Source organism: Mugil cephalus, chromosome 23 (genome assembly GCF_022458985.1).
Source record: "Mugil cephalus isolate CIBA_MC_2020 chromosome 23, CIBA_Mcephalus_1.1, whole genome shotgun sequence".
Lineage (NCBI taxonomy): Eukaryota > Metazoa > Chordata > Actinopteri > Mugiliformes > Mugilidae > Mugil > Mugil cephalus.
Genome location: NC_061792.1, coordinates 1,141,092 through 1,157,665, shown reverse-complemented (window position 1 = coordinate 1,157,665; position 16,574 = coordinate 1,141,092). Strand labels below are relative to the sequence as shown.

At 41.5% G+C, this 16,574-nt stretch overlaps 5 non-coding genes and 23 pseudogenes across 5 annotated transcripts; all 28 read right to left on the bottom strand.

Annotated features, from left to right (window-relative positions):
• Window positions 1-276: 276 nt before the first annotated feature.
• Window positions 277-395, bottom strand: LOC125002166 (annotated as a pseudogene).
• Window positions 396-500: 105 nt separating this feature from the next.
• LOC125002254 lies at window positions 501-619 on the bottom strand (annotated as a pseudogene).
• A 101-nt stretch (window positions 620-720) lies between these two features.
• On the bottom strand, window positions 721-840 carry LOC125002100 (annotated as a pseudogene).
• Window positions 841-942: 102 nt separating this feature from the next.
• Window positions 943-1,051, bottom strand: LOC125002855 (annotated as a pseudogene).
• A 101-nt stretch (window positions 1,052-1,152) lies between these two features.
• LOC125001497 lies at window positions 1,153-1,271 on the bottom strand (annotated as a pseudogene).
• Window positions 1,272-3,990: 2,719 nt separating this feature from the next.
• Window positions 3,991-4,109, bottom strand: LOC125001687 (annotated as a pseudogene).
• A 322-nt stretch (window positions 4,110-4,431) lies between these two features.
• LOC125001989 lies at window positions 4,432-4,551 on the bottom strand (annotated as a pseudogene).
• Window positions 4,552-4,652: 101 nt separating this feature from the next.
• On the bottom strand, window positions 4,653-4,771 carry LOC125001419. Its single transcript, XR_007111675.1, has one exon. It is a non-coding gene; the product is annotated as a 5S ribosomal RNA (ribosomal RNA).
• Window positions 4,772-4,872: 101 nt separating this feature from the next.
• On the bottom strand, window positions 4,873-4,991 carry LOC125003224. The gene has a single exon (XR_007112086.1). It is a non-coding gene; the product is annotated as a 5S ribosomal RNA (ribosomal RNA).
• Window positions 4,992-5,092: 101 nt separating this feature from the next.
• On the bottom strand, window positions 5,093-5,201 carry LOC125002222 (annotated as a pseudogene).
• A 5,656-nt stretch (window positions 5,202-10,857) lies between these two features.
• Window positions 10,858-10,976, bottom strand: LOC125003332. The gene has a single exon (XR_007112190.1). It is a non-coding gene; the product is annotated as a 5S ribosomal RNA (ribosomal RNA).
• Window positions 10,977-11,077: 101 nt separating this feature from the next.
• On the bottom strand, window positions 11,078-11,196 carry LOC125001455 (annotated as a pseudogene).
• Window positions 11,197-11,507: 311 nt separating this feature from the next.
• LOC125002498 lies at window positions 11,508-11,616 on the bottom strand (annotated as a pseudogene).
• Window positions 11,617-11,717: 101 nt separating this feature from the next.
• LOC125002479 lies at window positions 11,718-11,836 on the bottom strand (annotated as a pseudogene).
• Window positions 11,837-11,937: 101 nt separating this feature from the next.
• On the bottom strand, window positions 11,938-12,056 carry LOC125002667 (annotated as a pseudogene).
• Window positions 12,057-12,157: 101 nt separating this feature from the next.
• On the bottom strand, window positions 12,158-12,275 carry LOC125002506 (annotated as a pseudogene).
• Window positions 12,276-12,376: 101 nt separating this feature from the next.
• On the bottom strand, window positions 12,377-12,493 carry LOC125002155 (annotated as a pseudogene).
• A 102-nt stretch (window positions 12,494-12,595) lies between these two features.
• LOC125001668 lies at window positions 12,596-12,714 on the bottom strand (annotated as a pseudogene).
• A 100-nt stretch (window positions 12,715-12,814) lies between these two features.
• LOC125003138 lies at window positions 12,815-12,933 on the bottom strand. Its single transcript, XR_007112005.1, has one exon. It is a non-coding gene; the product is annotated as a 5S ribosomal RNA (ribosomal RNA).
• A 101-nt stretch (window positions 12,934-13,034) lies between these two features.
• LOC125002558 lies at window positions 13,035-13,143 on the bottom strand (annotated as a pseudogene).
• Window positions 13,144-13,244: 101 nt separating this feature from the next.
• On the bottom strand, window positions 13,245-13,363 carry LOC125001841 (annotated as a pseudogene).
• Window positions 13,364-13,464: 101 nt separating this feature from the next.
• On the bottom strand, window positions 13,465-13,583 carry LOC125001511 (annotated as a pseudogene).
• A 101-nt stretch (window positions 13,584-13,684) lies between these two features.
• Window positions 13,685-13,803, bottom strand: LOC125002013 (annotated as a pseudogene).
• A 101-nt stretch (window positions 13,804-13,904) lies between these two features.
• LOC125001857 lies at window positions 13,905-14,023 on the bottom strand. The gene has a single exon (XR_007111728.1). It is a non-coding gene; the product is annotated as a 5S ribosomal RNA (ribosomal RNA).
• A 101-nt stretch (window positions 14,024-14,124) lies between these two features.
• LOC125002195 lies at window positions 14,125-14,243 on the bottom strand (annotated as a pseudogene).
• A 101-nt stretch (window positions 14,244-14,344) lies between these two features.
• Window positions 14,345-14,463, bottom strand: LOC125001894 (annotated as a pseudogene).
• A 101-nt stretch (window positions 14,464-14,564) lies between these two features.
• On the bottom strand, window positions 14,565-14,683 carry LOC125002471 (annotated as a pseudogene).
• Window positions 14,684-15,001: 318 nt separating this feature from the next.
• On the bottom strand, window positions 15,002-15,119 carry LOC125002099 (annotated as a pseudogene).
• Between the last annotated feature and the right edge of the window lie 1,455 nt (window positions 15,120-16,574).

Here is a 16,574-nt window from a genome sequence, read left to right as displayed (position 1 = left end):
AAACTGTTAGGGTGGTAGGCCTAAGAAAACGTTAACTGTCACAAACCGCAGTATATATAAGTGGCAAATTCATCTTTTGCATGTATTTTTTTGGATGTAAATGTTACCATGTCTCCTGATGAAAATGAAAGGCTTACAGGACCTGGGCGTGTTCGGGTTTGGTATGGCCGTAAGCAATGTCAAACATCACTAAAGCAGTATATATAAGTGGTCAAAATGATCATTGCATGTATTTTGATGATGTAAATGTTACCATGTCTCCTGAAGAAAATGAAAGGCTTACAGCATCTAGTATTCACAGGCGGTCTCCCATCCAAATACTAACCAGGCGCGACACTGCTTAACTTCGGAGATCAAATGAGATCAGGCGCGTTCAGGGTGGGATGGCCGTAAGCAACGTTAACTGCCCACAAACGCAGTATATATAAGGGGGTCAAAATCATCATTGCATGTATTTTGATGATGTAAATGTTCCCAAATGTCTCCTGATGAGAATGAAAAGCTTACAGCACCTGGTATTACCAGGCGGTCTCCCATCCAAGTACTAACCAGGTCCGAACAATCTTTGATTCCGAGATCAGACGAGATCGGGCTTGTTCAGTTTGGTATGGCTGTAAGTAACGTCAAATGTCACTAAAGTAGTATATATAAGTGATCAAAATCATCATTGCATGTATTTTGATGATGTAAATGTTACCATGTCTCCTGATGAGAATGAAAAGCTTACAGCACCTGGTATTCCCAGGCGTTTTCCCATCCAAGTACTAACCAGGTTTCGACACCGCTTAGCTTCCGAGATCAGACGAGATCAGGCGTGTTCAGGGTGGTATGGCCGTAAGCAAGTTTAACTGTCACAAACGCAGTATATATAAGTGGTCAAAATCATCATTGCATGTATTTTGATGAATGTAAATGTTACCATGCCTCCTGATGAAAATGAAAAGCTTACAGCAACTGGTATTCCCAGGTGGTTTCCCATCCAAGCACTAACCAGGCCCGACCGTGCTTAGCTTCCGAGATCGGCCGTGTTCAGGTTGGTATGGCCGTAAGCAATGTCAAACATCACGAAAGCAGCATATATAAGTGGTCAAAATGATCATTTCATGTATTTTGATGATGTAAATGTTACCATGTCTCCTGATGAAAATGAAAATCTTACAGCACCTGATATTGCCAGGCGGTCTCCCATCCAAGTACTAACCAGGCCCGACACTGCTTGGCTTCCGAGATCAAACGAGATCAGGCGTGTTCAGAGTGGTATGGCCGTAAGCAACGTTAACTGTCACAAACGCAGTATATATAAGTGGTCAAAATCATCATTGCATGTATTTTTTTTTTTGAGCTGAAGCTTCTACAATGATACAGTCTGCCAGGAAGTAGAGTCAGAATGTAACAGGTAGATATGAATCAGAGAGAAAAACAAGGCGACCCGGTCCAACCAGGGTTTGGGTGTGATTTGTGTTTTAAACTGAACACTGCCTGAGATTGGCTTATCGTGAAAGGCCTACTGCACCTTAGCCAATCATCATCACCTATGCGGACGTCGCAGCTGTTTCAGCATGTCAATTTCAGCATATCAATTTCAACTTTTTGCCTGTCTGAAAATTGCCGGACGGCTCTTGTTGACTTTGACGCCGACTTTCTCGTTGGTTTTTGCAGCATTTGGTAACAAATTCAAAGCCGCCCTCTCTGAGAAAGATTGCACTTTCAGGCAATTTCCCAGAGTGCTCCCTACTGAGATATTCAGCTCTTTTGCTGTTTTGTTGGTTGCCATTGATGCTTGTTATTCGGGAAATGTTTTGTAAAACTTTGGACGAAAATCAAATGAACCATGCTCTATTCAAGTGTGTTCCTTGTCTTGCTTGCAGTCAATTTGTAACTCTGAGAAGCACTAAAGAATGTACAGATCCACAGAGGCTTGTATAAAACAAACTTTCAGTAAGATCAAAGGCAAAGATTCTATGCCATCATGGCCAAAGGAAAAGATTTGATGAAAGGACAGAATTCTATGACATCATGAAGGAAAACATTCTATGGCACATTCATGTAAATTTTTTGAGAGGAGTGCGCTAGGAAGAGAGAGTGTGGGAAAGATTTTCCAATTTCTTCTGTTTTCTGTGATAATTTTCTTTTCTCTCACTCTGGTTGTGTTTTCATTTAGGTTCCTCGATCAAAATTTTCATTAACACCTTTCAATCTTGAGTGTCACATAGTGAGATCTATAACACTGCCGTCCGATGGTACCATTGATATGATTTTTTTGGCATGAGCAACCAAAATCACCACTACCACTCTTCTACCAACTGTATCAGTATTAGTAATAAATAGTAGTAGATGTAATTATTTTGTACCTTTAACATATTTACTTTTATATAGTTTTCTCTCCTTTGGTTTTGGTTTGTTTTATCATTTGCATTGTCTGTAAAACCTTCATTTCTCCACGGGGAATAACGTAAAATAGTCCTGCCTTATCTCTAATTCAAGATTCAAGTGATTCAGTACATCTAATGACAACTAACTGGGGTCTTTTTATTTTTTCATAGATCACTCTTTTATACATGTCTCATAAAAAGTCCAGCATTAGAGCATAAACACTCAAATATGTTAAGGTTGACTCTTCGGCTATAGTTGTAGTTGTACAACTATTTAACGCTGTACCAGTTGGCAGCATCACAACGTGCTAAACCGGTTAGCCTGTTCCAAGACAAACAGAAAACTTACAGCAATAAAAATGACAACACAACTACAGCCGGTAAAACTGTTCTTAATTGCTTGCCTAGGTAAACAAAGGTTAAATAAAAAATAAAATACTAACATACATACAGACACATTCTGACACATTGAAATTGGCCGTTAGCACGTTAACTTAGCCCCGTAGTTAGCTCCCCACTCCACCGTATGCTAACGACCACGTTATCTCCACTGGCCTCGTTTTATTTCGGCGTCAGTTCAAATTGTGGACAACAGCAAATTGATGCAAAATACAAGCAATGTTAGGAAACCACTTGTCAATATTTCTAATGACAAATCTCGACAGCACACGTCGGCTACCACCTCAGACGTTGGGGTTTGCTGTATTGCCCGAAAGAAACGCAAAAACAGAAATCATTTACATAAACTTACATCATTGTGTAGTAAAGCCACAAGTAGCGCTGTTAATAGGTTCCAGCTAGACCATTATGTACCTCAGAAGGAAATACGATAAAGAATCAGCCGCACATGATTAAACTACACGTGACACAAACATATTGATTATACAATGTGGATGAGGCTTAAACAAACCTTTACACACAGTTATGGGAGCATGTTGGTCTAATTCTTGTGTGTTGTTTTCGCGCACGTACAGACGCACGTGCGACTACATGCGCGCACATGGAGTAACGTTACATCCATACGTAGTTCCGTGCATGCTCACGCACATACAAAAGAAACGATGGATGAAACAGGGCGATGACGTCATGGGATGTCTTCCTTTGATGATGTCCTCAATTGTTTTCCTTTGATGATGATGTCATGAAATGTTTTCCTTTGATCATGATGGCATAGAATCTTTGCCTTTGATCTTATTGAAAGTTTGTTTTATACAAACCTAGGTGGGTCCGTAGATTCTGTTAGACTTTCAAACTGAAAGCAAGCGAGACAAGCAAACACGGGCGTCTTACGAGGTGGTATGGTGTCAGTCACAAAAGCGGTACATATAAGTGGTCAAAATGAATATTGCATGTATTATGATGATGGAAATGTTCGTGTGTCCCCTGATGAAAATGAAAGGCTTACAGGACCTGGTATTCCCGGGCAGCCTCCCATTCAAGTACTAACCACGCCCGACCCTGCTAAACTTCCGAGATCAGATGACACTGGATGTGTTCAGTGTGGTATGCCCTTAAGCCATTTTGTCAGTCACAAAAGCAGTATATATAAGTGGTCAAAATGATCATTGCATGTATTTTGATGATGTAAATGTTACCATGTCTCCTGATGAAAATGAAAAGCTTACAGCACCTGGTACACCCAGGCGGTGTCCCATCCAAGTACTAACCAGGCCCGTCCATGCTTAGCTTCCGAGATCAGACGAGATCGGGATTGTTCAGGTTGGTATGGCCGTAAGCCATGGTAACTGTCACAAACGCAGTATATATAAGTGCTCAAAATCATCATTGCATGTATTTTGATGATGGAAATGTTCGTGTGTCCCCTGATGAAAATGAAAGGCTTACAGGACCTGGTATTCCCGGGCAGCCTCCCATTCAAGTACTAACCACGCCCGACCCTGCTAAACTTCCGAGATCAGATGACACTGGATGTGTTCAGTGTGGTATGCCCTTAAGCCATTTTGTCAGTCACAAAAGCAGTATATATAAGTGGTCAAAATGATCATTGCATGTATTTTGATGATGTAAATGTACCATGTCCCCTTTGATGAAAATGAAAAGCTTACAGCACCTGGTATACACCAGGCGGTCTCCCATCCAAGTACTAACCAGGCCCGTCCATGCTTAGCTTCCGAGATCAGACGAGATCGGGATTGTTCAGGTTGGTATGGCCGTAAGCCATGGTAACTGTCACAAACGCAGTATATATAAGTGCTCAAAATCATCATTGCATGTATTTTGATGATGTAAATGTTACCATGTCTCCTGATGAAAATGAAAGGCTTACAGCACCTAGTATTCCCAGGCGGTCTCCCATCCAAGTACTAACCAGGCCCGACCGTGCTTAGTTTCCGAGATCAGACGAGATCGGGCTTGTTCAGGTTGGTATGGCCGTAAGGAACGTCAAATGTCACTAAAGCAGTATTTATAAGTGATTAAAATGATCACTGCATGTATTTTCATGATGTAAATGTTACCATGTCTCCTGATGAGAATGAAAAGCTTACAGCACCTGGTATTCCCAGGCTGTCTCCCATCCAAGTACGAACCAGGCCCTACACTGCTTAGCTTCCGAGATCAGACGAGATCAGGCGTGTTCAGGGTGGTATGGCCGTAAGCAATGGTAACTGTCCCAAACGCAGTAAATATTAGTGGTCAAAATCATCATTGCATGTATTTTGATGATGTAAATGTTACCATGTCTCCTGATGAAAATGAAAAGCTTACAGCACCTGGTATTCCCAGGCGGTCTCCCATCCAAGTACTAACCAGGCCCGACACTGCTTGGCTTCAGAGTTTAGGCGTGTTCAGGGTGGTATGGCCGTAAGCAACGTTAGCTGTCACAAAAGCAGTATATATAAGTGGTCAAAATCATCATTGCATGTATTTTTGCTTTTGAGCTGAATCTTCTACAATGATACAGTCTGCCAGGAAGTAGAGTCAGAATGTAACAGGTAGATATGAATCAGAGAGAAAAACAACTCGACCCGGTCCAACCAGGGTTTGGGTGTGATTTGTGTTTAAACTGAACACTGCCTGAGATTGGCTTATCGTGAAAGGCCTACTGCACCTTAGCCAATCATCATCACCTATGCGGACGTCGCAGCTGTTTCAGCATGTCAATTTCAGCATATCAATTTCAACTTTTGCCTGTCTGAAAATTGCCGGACGGCTCTTGTTGACTTTGACGCCGACTTTCTCGTTGTTTTTTAGCATTTGGTAACAAATTCAAAGCCCCCCTCTCTGAGGAAAGATTGCATTTTCAGGCAATTTCCCAGAGTGCTCCCTACTGAGATATTTAGCTCTTTTGCTGTTTTGTTGGTTGCCATTGATGCTTGTTATTCGGGAAATGTTTGTAAAACTTTGGACGAAAATCAATGAACCATGCTCTATTCAAGTGTGTTCCTTGTCTTGCTTACAGTCAATTTGTAACTCTGAGAAGCACTAAAGAATGTACAGATCCACAGAGGCTTGTATAAAACAAACTTTCAGTAAGATCAAAGGCAAAGATTCTATGCCATCATGGCCAAAGGAAAAGATTTGATGTAAGGACAGAATTCTATGACATCATGAAGGAAAACATTCTATGGCACATTCTATGTAAATTTTGTGAGGAGTGTGCTGAGAAGAGAGAGTGTGGGAAAGATTTTCCAAATTTCTTCTGTTTTCTGTGATAATTTTCTTTTCTCTCACTCTGGTAGTGTTTTCATTTAGGTTCCTCGATCAAAGTTTTCATTAATACCTTTCAATCTTGAGTGTCACATAGTGAGATCTATAACACTGCCGTCCGATGGTACTATTGATATGATAATATATGTCGTCAGATTTTGGCATGAGCAACCAAAATCACCACTACCACTCTTCTACCAACTGTATCAGTATTAGTAATAAATAGTAGTAGATGTAATTATTTTTGTACCTTTAACATATTATACTTTTATATAGTTTCTCTCCTTTGGTTTTGGTTTGTTTTATCATTTTGCATTGTCTGTAAAACCGTCATTTCTCCACGGGGAATAACGTAAAATAGTCCTGCCTTATCTCTAATTCAAGATTCAAGTCATTCAGTACATCTAATGACAACTAACTGGGGTCTTTTTTTATTTCATAGATCACTCTTTTATACATGTCTCACAAAAAGTCCAGCATTAGAGCATAAACACTCAAATATGTTAAGGTTGACTCTTCGGCTATAGTTGTAGTTGTACAACTATTTAACGCTGTACCAGTTGGCAGCATCACAACGTGCTAAAACCGGTTAGCCTGTTCCAAGACAAACAGAAAACTTACAGCATATAAAAATGACAACACAACTACAGCCGGTAAAACTGTTCTTAATTGCTTGCCTAGGTAAACAAAGGTTAAATAAAAATAAAATACTAACATACATACAGACACATTCTGACACATTGAATTGGCCTTAGCACGTTAACTTAGCCCCGTAGTTAGCTCCCCACTCCACCGTATGCTAACGACCACGTTATCTCCACTGGCCTCGTTTTATTTCGGCGTCAGTTCAAATTGTGGACAACAGCAAATTGATGCAAAATACAAGCAATGTTAGGAAACCACTTGTCAATATTTCTATGACAAATCTCGACAGCACACGTCGGCTACCACCTCAGACGTTGGGGTTTTGCTGTATTGCCCGAAAGAAACGCAAAAACAGAACTAATTTACATAATACTTACATCTGGCATGTCAAACTCAGTTTGGCTCTGGGGCCGGATCAGTAAAAGAATGTCAACTCCAAATATTTTAGCTTTGTTTTTCAGTACTATGCTTTATCATTCAGCCTACATTTGTAGCCTACCCTACATATTATAATCACAGATGACAAGGGATCTTTTCTAAGCACAACACATTTATTCAAAAACAATGGGAAAAAAATGATTTTCATGTTTGGCCGTGAATGTGTTGTATATTGATGTGCTGAAGAAAGAAGTGATCACCGCTGACAATCTTATCTTGCATTTAAAAAGATTTATTTACAAGAAAGAACAATGTCAAACTCTTGCCGAATCTGAGAGAGCTTCTGGCCAATCGTCGAATCCCCTCTGCCATTCAGCTCCCACAGTCATCTTATATAGGATGGTCATCCCCGAGAACCCCCTTACACAAACAAAGCTTTAGGTTGTATGTCCTGGTTCGTTTTACAAACTGGCATCTGGTAAATGACCTTTTGACCTTTTGACCTTTAAACTTTATACACACTTCACAACCCCAAACACAGGAAAGGGACAGAAGAGAAAAACAAGAAGATAATATACTACAAATGTGTTAACAACTGGTTTATTTTTAACAGTTGAGTGAATGCAGTTTAAAACCTGAACCAACTCACCACACTAAACAAACTCAAGTGGGAGCTATGAAAAAAATATTTTCCCCTTTTTAATTGTCATACTGCTTTGAAATAAATAAAAAAGAAATACAAAATAAAATAAAATAAATAAATAAAATAAAAAGTTATAGCAGTGCATGGGCAATAAGATTAGACTACATCAGATCAAACTACTAGGCTGGGCCTACTGAAGCTGAGAATATACTGCACAATATTAATTGTCTTTAATATGAAACCAGATTAATCTATTTTTAATTATGTGTATTCATGATGCAAACAAATTCCGTGTCATCACACTTTTTTTCTCTCTCTCTCACTGTACTCCTGCAGTCTACTTGCTGCTGCTGGCTCATGAAACTTGGCATCTTTTTGCCTATCAACAAGTGCATCGATATTAGGTGTCAAATCCTGAGTACAGCACATTTAACAAAGTGTCATTCAAGTGTTTATTTGTTAACCTTGAGCGCATCCATTGTTTTATTATTGTTCATTAACGGAGAACACCTGTGCACAAAGATGAGTAGTCCCAAAATGGACTAGAAACCTTTGCAGCCATGGCTGTTAATTTGGGGTAACCTGGCACAAGATATTGATAAAACATACCAACCCACGGACCCAAATTTATCCTTCATAGCGGAATACGCAAGCAATGCCATAAGTCAATGAAGCTGCGAGTAAATGGGCAAAAAAGTGGCAATTTCGAAGGCTTCCTGAAACTGCGCACCAGCACAAAAAAACCAAATTATGCATTGTCACGACAACATTGAAACTGCCCTGCTCAAATCCGCAGCAGAGCGTTATTTGGGCTTATTTAATTTACAAAATCATTACGGGATACGTGATGTGTTTCAACTTCGGACACACAAGCAGTAGCAAGAGAAATCAGCGGATGTCAACCAAAAGTTCGATAGTTGGTCCTCAACTGACCACCCTCACAGATAGAAGTTCACTTAGAACGCACTTACTGCTTAACCACATATTGATGGAACCAAGCTACTCATTACCACTGCAAAAGTGTAAGTGACAATTGGTAATACCCCAACATAAAACAGCAAATCCACCCATTACTTGCATTTAAGTTCCTTTACTGACAGTCCCTTCTTCTCATGAACTGTCAATTTCCCCTCGTAGCTCAAAGAATGCGCTCTTGAGATACTTTGCAACCTCTGCCTTAACCTCCGCACTCAGTGTGGTATGTCGTAGACCATGCATGAATGTCATTATCACTGAGATAATGTGTCAACTGTCGGTTTATTTAGACCAGCGCGCTCTGATGAAATTGACAGTTTTCACAACCACACTCTATAACATGGTCCATTGCAGTGTTTTACAACATTACGCCTCTGGTGCAAAATACAGTGAAATGCCAAAACTCTTGTCCTCCTTTGTGGTCTGTACTTTGTCACGGAATTTTGTGGCCAACGCCTGCCTTTTCCCGGACCATTGATGGCGCACTGTCGGTAGCCAGGCTCACGGCACGGGACCAGTCCGCTCCCACCAAGTCCAGCGCTCTAAAGAGAGCGCTGAAAATGTCGTCTGCTGTTGTGGTGTCATTCATGAGCACCAATTCAAGCAGCTCCTCGTGATGGTCAAAGTTTCATCAACACTCTAATGAATATGGCCAGTTGAGCAATATCTGTGACATCGTGCTCTCATCTATTGCAATTGAAAATGCGATAAATGACTTTGATTTTCTCTTTCAGTTGGCTGCTCAAGTCATTTGAGAGTTCTGTCACCAGATCTGCGACAGTGTTCCTCGTTAGACAATATTGGCAAAGCCAGGTCCTTTTTCAGGGCACACGACTTCTGCAGCCTTCAGCATGCATGTTTTTCAAACTCCCCATCAGAAAATGGCTTGGATGCTGCACCAGACTTGTTGGCAATAAGGTAGCTGGCTCTTACAGCCCCATCAGCGATAATGCGGCTGTGCGTAAAAAGAGACTGCTGTTTCTTCAGACCAGCGACCAATTTGTTTATCTCGTCTTTCCTTATTTGTCCTTTCAAGTGGTCATACTTGTTCTTTATGATGATCTCGTGGCGCCGAATATTAAAATCTTTGAACACTGCAACTTGCTGATTACATACCAAGCACACACCATCGTTTTGGATTCACTTCTGTGAATAAATACTTCTCAATCCATTTCTCCTGGAAAACCTCTGTACTCCGTGTCCACTCTTCTTCTTTTTTTTTTTTGACAGTGCCATTTTGGGAAGAGTGTGTTGACCAATAATTGTTTAGTAGTGGTGAATGGTGAAGCAAGATTGCGGTTATTTTTACTTGGACACATCACGTTGCGAATGTTTATTTCCTGTGACTAACTCGTGTCAGTGGCGCATGCTTGACGTGAGCGCTTTTTTTACGCATTTACTGCCCTCTATGGCCGGAGGGAGCTTTTGGTTTGTATTTATTTTAAAAATCCACAACTTTTAATAGAAATGAGCTAGAGAACTCGCTCTTCTTTTTTTGACATACTCAGAAATTTATGCCGGGCCGGATCAAATCACCCAACGGGCCGGGTCCGGCCCGCGGGCAGTATGTTTAACATGCCTTAGCTAGACCATTATGTACCTCAGAGGGAAATACGATAAAGAATCAGCCGCACATGATTAAACTACACGTGACACAAACATATTGATTATACAATGTGGATGAGGCTTAAACAAACCTTTACACACAGTTATGGAGCATGTGGTCTAATTTTTGTGTATTGTTTTCGTGCACGTACAGACGCACGTGCGACTACATGCGCGCACATGGAGTAAACGTTACATCCATACGTAGTTCCGTGCATGCTGACGCACATACAAAGAAACGATGATGAAACAGGGCGATGACGTCATGGATGTCTTCCTTTGATGATGTCCTCAATTGTTTTCCTTTGATGATGATGTCATGAAATGTTTTCCCTTGATCATGATGGCATAGAATCTTTGCCTTTGATCTTATTGAAAGTTTGTTTTATACAAACCTAGGTGGGTCCGTAGATTCTGTTAGACTTTCAAACTGAAACTCAGGCATGTTCAGGATGGTATGGCCGTAAGCAACGTTAACTGTCACAAACGCAGTACATATAAGTGGTCAAAATGATCATTGCATGTATTTTGATGATGTAAATGTTACCATGTCTCCTGATGAAAATGAAAGGCTTACAGCAACTAGTATTCCCAGGCGGTCTCCCATCCAAGTACTAACCAGGCCCTACACTGCTTAGCTTCCGAGATCAGACGAGATCAGGCGTGTTTAGGGTGGTATGGCCGTAAGCAATGGTAACGGTCACAAACGCAGTATATATAAGTGGTCAAAATCATCATTGCATGTATTTTGATGATGTAAATGTTACCATGTCTCCTGATGAAAATGAAAAGCTTACAGCACCTAGTATTCCCAGGCGGCCTCCCATTCAAGTACTAACCAGGCCCGACCGCGCTTAGCTTCCAAGATCAGACGAGATCGGGCGTGTTCAGGTTGGTATGGCCGTAAGCAATGTCAAATGTCACTAAAGCAGTATATATAAGTGGTCAAAATGATCATTGCAAGTATTTTGATGATGTAAATGTTACCATGTCTCCTGATGAGAATGAAAAGCTTACAGCACCTGGTATTCCCAGGCGGTCTCCATCAAGTACTAACCAGGCCCTTAGCTTCCGAGCTCAGATGAGATCAGGCGTGTTCAGGTTGGTATGGCCGTAAGCAATGGTAACTGTCACAAACGCAGTATATATAAGTGGTCAAAATGATCATTGCATGTATTTTGATGATGTAAATGTTACCATGCCTCCTGATGAAAATGAAAAGCTTACAGCACCTAGTATTCCCAGGTGGTCTCCCATCCAAGTACTAACCAGGCCCGACCGTGCTTAGCTTCCAAGATCGGCCGTGTTCAGGTTGGTATGGCCGTAAGCAATGTCAAACATCACGAAAGCAGCATATATAAGTGGTCAAAATCATCATTGCATGTATTTTGATGATGTAAATGTTACCATGTCTCCTGATGTAAATGAAAGGCTTACAGCATCTAGTATTCACAGGCGGTCACCCATCCAAGTAGTAACCAGGCCCGACACTGCTTAGCTTCCGATATCAGACAAGATCGGGCTTGTTCAGGTTGGTATGGCCGTAAGCAAAGTCAAATGTTACTAACGCAGTATATATAAGTGGTCAAAATGATCATTGCATGTATTTTGATGATGTAAATGTTACCATGTCTCCTGATGAAAATGAAAAGCTTACAGCACCTGATATTCCCAGGCGTCTCTCATCCAAGTACGAACCAGGCCCGACGCGGCATAGCTTCCGAGATCAGACGAGATCAGGCGTGTTTCAGGGTGGTATGGCCGTAAGTAAAGTTAACTGTCACAAACCAGTATATATAAGTGGTCAAAATCATCATATGCATGTATTTTGATGATGTAAATGTTACCATGTCTACTGATGAAAATGGAAAGCTTACAGCACTGGGTATTCCAGGCTGTCTCCCATCCAAGTACTAACCGGGCCCTACACTGCTTAGCTTCCGAGATCAGACAAGATCAGGCGTGTTCAGGTTGGTATGGCCGTAAGCAATGTCAAATGTCACTAAAGCAGTATATATAAGTGATCAAAATGATCATTGCATGTATTTTGATGATGTAAATGTTACCATGTCTCCTGATGAAAATGAAAGGCTTACAGCACCTAGTATTCCCAGGCGGTCTCCCATCCAAGTACTGACCAGGCCCGACCATGCTTAGCTTCCGAGATCAGACGAGATCGGGATTGTCAGGTTGTATGGCCGTAAACGACGGTAAACTATCACAAACGCAGTATATATAAGTGGTCAAAATCATCATTGCATGTATTTTGATGATGTAAATGTTACCATGTCTCCTGATGAGAATGAAAAGCTTACAGCACCTGGTATTCCCAGGCGGTCTCCAATCCAAGTACTAACCAGGCCCGACCGTGCTTAGCTTCCGAGATCAGACAAGATCGGGCTTGTTCAGGTTGGTATGGCCGTAAGCAAAGTCAATGTTACTAACGCAGTATATATAAGTGGTCAAAATGATCATTGCATGTATTTTGATCATGTAAATGTTACCATGTCTCCTGATGAAAATGAAAAGCTTACAGCACCTGATATTCCCAGGCGGTCTCCCATCCAAGTACTAACCAGGCCCGACCGTGCTTAGCTTCCGAGATCAGACGAGATCGGGCTTGTTCAGGTAGGTATGGCCGTAAGCAATGTCAAATGTCACTAAAGCAGTATATATAAGTGATCAAAATGATCATTGCATGTATTTTGATGATGTAAATGTTACCATGTCTCCTGATGAGAATGAAAAGCTTACAGCACCTGGTATTCCCAGGCGGTCTCCCATCCAAGTACTAACCAGGCCCGACCGTGCTTAGCTTCCGAGATCAGACGTGTTCAGGTAGGTATGGCGGTAAGCAATGTCAAATGTCACTAAATCAGTATATATAAGTGGTCAAAATCATCATTGCATGTATTTTGATGATGTAAATGTTACCATGTCTCCTGATGGAAATGGAAAGCTTACAGCACCGGGTATTCCCAGGCGGTCTCCCATCCAAGTACTAACCAGGCACGACACTGCTTAGCTTCCGAGATCAAACAAGATCGGGATTGTTCAGGTTGGTATGGCCGTAAGCGACGGTAACTGTCACAAAGGCAGTATATATAAGTGGTCAAAATCATCATTGCATGTATTTTGATGATGTAAACGTTACCATGTCTCCTGATGAAAATGAAAGGCTTACAGCACCTAGTATTCCCAGGCGGTCTACCATCTAAGTACTCACCAGGCCCGACCGTGCTTAGCTTCCGAGATCAGACGAGATCAGGCGTGTTCAGGTAGGTATGGCCGTAAGCAATGTCAAACGTCACTAAATCAGTATATATAAGTGGTCAAAATCATCATTGCATGTATTTTGATGATGTAAATGTTACCATGTCTCCTGATGAAAATGGAAAGCTTACAGCACCGGGTATTCCAAGGCTGTCTCCCATCCAAGTACTAAACTGGCCCTACACTGCTTAGCTTCCGAGATCAGACAAGATCAGGCGTGTTCAGGTTGGTATGGCCGTAAGCAATGTCAAATGTCACTAAAGCAGTATATATAAGTGATCAAAATGATCATTGCATGTATTTTGATGATGTAAATGTTACCATGTCTCCTGATGAGAATGAAATGCTTACAGCACCTGGTATTCCCAGGCGGTCTCCCATCCAAGTACTAACCAGGCCCGACAATGCTTAGCTTCCGAGATCAGATGAGATCAGGCGTGTTCAGGGTGGTATGGCCGTAAGCAATGGTAACTTTCACAAACGCAGTATATATAAGTGGTCAAAATCATCATTGCATGTATTTTGATGATGTAAATGTTACCATGTCTCCTGATGAAAATGAAAAGCTTACAGCACCTGGTATTCCCAGGCGGTCTCCCATCCAAGTACAAACCAGGCCCGACGCTGCATAGCTTCCGAGATCAGAAAAGATAAGGCGTGTTCAGGGTGGTATGGCCGTAATCAACGTCAAATGTCACTAAAGCAGTATATATAAGTGGTCAAAATGATCATTGCATGTATTTTGATGATGTAAATGTTACCATGTCTCCTGATGAGAATGAAAAGCTTACAGCACCTGGTATTCCCAGGCGGTCTCCCATCCAAGTACTAACCAGGACCGACAATGCTTAGCTTCCGAGATCAGACGAGAACAGGCGTCTTCAGGGTGGTATGGCGGTAAGCAATGGTCACTGTCACAAACGCAGTATATATAAGTGGTCAAAATCATCATTGCATGTATTTTGATGATGTAAATGTTACCATGTCTCCTGATGAAAATGAAAGGCTTACAGCAACTAGTATTCTCAGGCGGTCTCACATCCAAGTACTAACCAGGCCCGACCGTGCTTAGCTTCGGAGATCAGACGATATCGGGCGTGTTCAGGTTGGTATGGCCGTAAGCAATGTCAAATGTCACTAAAGCAGTATATATAAGTGGTCAAAATGATCATTGCATGTATTTTGATGATGTAAATGTTACCATGTCTCCTGATGAAAATGAAAAGCTTACTGCACCTGGTTTCCCAGGCGGTCTCCCATCCAAGTACTAACCAGGCACGACCATCTTAGCTTCGAGATCAGAGAGATCGGGATTGTTCAGGTTGGTATGGCCGAAGCGACGGTAACTATCACAAACGCAGTATATATAAAGTGGTCAAAATCATCATTGCATTTATTTTGATGATGTAAATGTTTACCATGTCTCCTGATGAGAATGAAAAGCTTACAGCACCTGGTATTCCCAGCGGTCTCCAATCCAAGTACTAACCCGGCCCGACCGTGCTTAGCTTCCGAGATCAGACAAGATCGGGCTTGTTCAGGTTGGTATGGCCGTAAGCAAAGTCAAATGTTACTAACGCAGTATATATAAGTGTTCAAAATGATCATTGCATGTATTTTGATAATGTAAATGTTACATGTTCCTGATGAGAATGTAAAGCTTACAGCATACTTGTAATTCTCAGGCTGTCTCCCATCATGTACTAACCAGGCCCGACCGTTTGCTTTAGCTCGGAACAGATCAGAGTTATCGGGCGTGGTTCAGGTTGTTATGGCCGTAAGCAAAGTCAAATGTCACATAAAGACAGTTTATTATATAAGTGGTCAAAATGATCATTGCAGGTATTTTGATGATGTAATGTTTACCATGTCTCCTGATGATGGGGAAAATGAAAAGATTTACAGCACCTTGGTATTCCCAGGCGGTCCTCTATCCAATACTAACCAGGCCCGACCCATGCTTAGCTTCGAGATCTGACAGTATCGTGTTTGTTCAGGTTGGTATGGCCGGTAAGCGACGGTAACTATCACTAAACGCATTATATATAGTGATTCAAAATCATCATTGCATGTATTTTGATGTTGTAAATGTTACCATGTCTCCTTGATGATGAATGAAAAAGCTTACGCACCTGGTATTCCCAGGCGGTCTCCAATCCAAGTTCTAACCAGGCCATTACACTGCTTAGCTTCCGAGATTCAGGTGTGTTCAGGTTGGTATGGCGGTAAGCAATGGGTAAACGTCACAACGCAGTATATATAAGTGGTCAAAATCTACATTGCATGTATTTTGATGATGGAAATGGTTCCATGTCTCATTGATGAAAATGGAAAAGCTTACTGCTACCTGGTATTCCAGGGCGGTCTACCATCCATAGTACAAACTAGCCCGACGCTGCATGTTTCCGAGATCAGACAAATAGGCGTGTGTTCAGGGTGTATGGCCCCGTAATCAACGTCAAATGTAACTAAAGCAGTATATATAAGTGGTCACATAAATTGATCATGCATGTATTTTGATGATGTAAATGTTACCATGTCTACTCGATGAGATGAAAAGCTTTAACAGCACCTGGTATTCCAGGCGGTCTCCCCATCAAAGTATAACAAGGATCCGACAATGCTTAGCTTCCGAGATCAGTCGAGATCAGGGTTCTTCAGGGTGGTAGACCTAGCACTGGTAACTGTCACCAAAACGCAGTATTTTTTTTTTTATATAAAGTGGGTCAAAATTCATCATGGCATGTATTTTGCTGATGTAATTGTTACCTTGTCTCCTGCTGAAAATGATAGGTTACAGCAAACTAGTATTCTCAGGCGGTCTCCCCATCAATAAGTACTAACCAGGCCCGACCGTGCTTCTTAGCTTCGGAGAATCAGTCGGATATCGGGGGTTGGTTTTTCAGGTTAGTATGGCCGTAAGCCAATTGTCAAATGTCCCTAAAGCTGTATATATAATGTGGTCAAAATGATCATTGCATGTATTTTGATGATGTAAAAGTTCACCATGTCTC